This window comes from Poecilia formosa, unplaced genomic scaffold (genome assembly GCF_000485575.1).
Source record: "Poecilia formosa unplaced genomic scaffold, Poecilia_formosa-5.1.2 Scaffold377, whole genome shotgun sequence".
Classification (NCBI taxonomy): domain Eukaryota; kingdom Metazoa; phylum Chordata; class Actinopteri; order Cyprinodontiformes; family Poeciliidae; genus Poecilia; species Poecilia formosa.
This window is the reverse complement of record NW_006800316.1, coordinates 390,182-393,630: the sequence shown is the minus strand read 5'-3', so window position 1 is coordinate 393,630 and position 3,449 is coordinate 390,182.

Genomic DNA, 3,449 nt, shown 5'->3' with positions numbered 1-3,449 from the left:
TGTCCTCCAATTGTAACGTGGTGGTAGGAGCACGTGTTCTCAGGTATGCTGCATGCACGGCTTTAAATCTGTCACATCATAACTGCACGTCTGGTTGCACATGCATGGATGGATGGACAGATAGATAGCAAAATTACTACATGTAAGTAATAGCCCACATTTGTATAAAAAAAATGTTTAAGACAACCAAATGAAGACAATGTATCTGTGCAGAATTGTTTAGAGTCGTTATTGGAGAGGGGACAAATCATAAACGTTTTTTAGCAAGGGTTTTTTTTTTTTGTTTTTGTTTTGTTTTGTTTTGTTTTTTTGTTTCTCCCAGAAGGAAGAAGCTGAAAAAGACAGTGAAGGAAATGTCCTTTGTGATCTAGGTAGCATTCCTGACCACATTTCCTCACCTGGTGATGAACAATATCAGTGTTTCAGGCTGAGGTCAACCCTCTCCTCCTCCACCCAAGACACAAGCCTGTTGTAAAAATGTCAGCAACTTCAAGCAAATTTAAGTTCATTCATACAGATTTTCCTGTCTTCTCCAACTAATCTAATCTCTGAAGTTACATGTATTATTAAAAAATTATAAATTACCTCATCAAATGACAATCATCAAAACAATGATTGGAGAGTCAATTAGTTTTGATTCAACACTTGAATCAGTTAGTTTTGGTTTCAATCTAGATTTTAAGAAAAAAAACATAAATGCTGATACATTTATTATATACATGTATCAGTATTATCATCCTGAACCTTAAACAATAACATTCAAATCTCCAGTACATGTTTGAAACACCCATTAACTCACCAGATATTACTTTGTATTTATCCAAACCAAAGCCATATAAAACACTGTAACATGTAACTAGTTAATAGTTTTTACAATCACTTAAAACATCCAGCAGATTAATCTAAAAGGTACCCACACCTTGGTTGAACTAAAACTAAAAAGAAATTAGTTCAACCAACTTGTTACCAATTGCTTCAATTGGTAACAAGTAAATCAACTAAGTTTATCCAACCAAATTTATTAAGTTTAACCGACTCAAGTTATTACGTCCATCCAACTCCATTTACTACGTTTATCAAGCTCAATATATTATGATAATCCAAGTCAATTTACTAAGTTTATCCAACTCAATTTATTAAGTTGGAGTTGTAACTTTTAAGTTAATTGAACACAAAAAAAGTAAGTTGTCATCACTAAACCAAATGAAATAAGTGAGATTAATGTAAACAAGTCCATAAAATAAACTACAGCCAAAAACACTTTTTAGAGTGTACATCTGGTTTTGTGCCATTTAACGCTCTGCGTGTGTGGTGCTGCATAAAGTCATCAGAACTGTCTGGATCACAGTGACTTCTATTCACCATTTGCTTTTGCCAGCAGAACTAAAACCTCACAGACCGATAAATCCATCCCTTCTTTTGTATCCTTTCTTGCTGTGCTGCATTCACAGTCCTGCATACCAGTCTTTTTGCTCTCCCAGAGTCGATGTGTCCACTGTCACAGCTCAGCAGCCAGTAAAGCTTTATTTGTGGAACTTGTCAAAAGGGGGAATTAACCTAGGCTCAGACCTCTCCACTGAAATCAGCAGGAATCTAACTGAGTCCACAGCACTGTGGACTCAGCAGTGGGCATTGAACTGCATCATGTTTTATTTCTTTATTTATTTCTTTAGCAAAAAATAAAGAGGCTTTAAGCATTTTCACTTAGCTTAAGTTTAGTTTTCACAACAATTTTCAACGTTAAGTTCAGTTAAAGCCAATCAAGATAAGACGAGACGTTTTTCACTCTAATTCCATCCATTCCTCCAGTATTCCTCCACTCTTATCCTTGCAGGGTTGTGAGGGCAGCTGGTGCCCACCTCCAGTGGCCATTGGGCGACAGGCAGGGTACACTATGCAGTTTTCATTTTTATCCACCTCCTTTTGCTTCTGAAGGGCAAAGAAGGCTGCATTTTCTGTGCAGCACTGCGACTTTACGTTGATTGCACTCGGGATGCGTGGTTGTGCGATCAACTGTTTGTGTGTTTGACCAATGCGGCTAGAGGCGAGGCTCTGACCAGACAGGGTCACGAAATGCCATTTCTCTACAACAACAATGGCCTCTCTTTACCTCATGGTGTGCTGTAATGTGCATTGTAGACACTTGCTCATTCTTGTGAGAAAATGTTGGGAGTCGTCTTTACCTACAGGAATTCATAGAGCAGTAGCTTGCGATCCTAGCAGCTATACTGGATCAACAGCTGAGAAAGAATAAGGAAAGTGACAGATGGAGCCAGAAAGACAAGATGGACAGGAAATTTGATCACTAATGTATGAAGCCCCAACTCGAAAAATAGAAATACACACAAGATATGATTGAAACAACAGTATAAGAGTCAAATTACAATCTTTGTTTTCTTTATACTTTTTTATGCAAGCTTGCTCAGCTGACTGAGGAGGATTTTGGAGAAGCAGAAGACTACAGGAGCAGGTGAAATATTATTCATGCACTATTGTTTTAATTTATTAAAATCTGAGAACTAAAGATTAGTTATATTTAGCTATACGAAGTAGACTGAGGAAAGGCCTGAGAACAAGGAGAATTTATTTTAGAATACTGTTTTAATCTAATTAAATAGAAAGTTATTAATGTTTTTAAAATACTTCTTGTCAATATAATTTCAGATTTTCTAAATTTCATTCATACCAAAGATGCAGAGCTATTTGATCTCATGTCATCCTGTCAGCTCATCTTTTATGCCAAAGCAACAGTTTGCATTTTAGCTCCTGGAATGAATAATGGACTTGTTTTGTTTGTTTTTACACCGTTTTCTAATATTTTATTTACTTTCCACTTGTTTCCACTGTGGAGACAATAAGCACATGGGAAATTATTACCAAAATAACAATTAATTTGGTTATACATGCAGGCTAAAACAACTGAATATTTAATGTTTTCCCATTTTGATAATAATGATGCACAAACATCACAGAGCAGAGAGTCAGAATCCATCTATAAGGCTTTTTGATGCCACTTTTTACCCATTACATGTGACTCCAGGAACTATTATGACAAAAACAAGGAGCGCTAACACTTCAAAAGCATGCTCTCCTGACCTCTTGTGGTGGAGTTGGAATAACACCCTATAAATTACACTTTTATGGACTTTTCACATTTGTGTTCCACCTCCTGATAAAGAAAAGGGACATCAAAGCGTGGAGAGCCTTTAGATAATGTGGAACCGTAAAGACATCCTCAACAACTGGATGTGTGTTCAGCTAACGGTGATTATTCCAGCGCAGCTGATGACTTCAGCTCACATTATTCTGAATCTAAAACTTGTTTCATCTCCTACATACGATTAGAAGAAAAAGAAAAGAGGAGAAAACAGTTAGTGTGTTTTGTTGAGTGGAGGCGGATATTCACCGTAGTGCTCTGTGTGTGTGTGTGTGTGTGTGTGTGTGTGTGT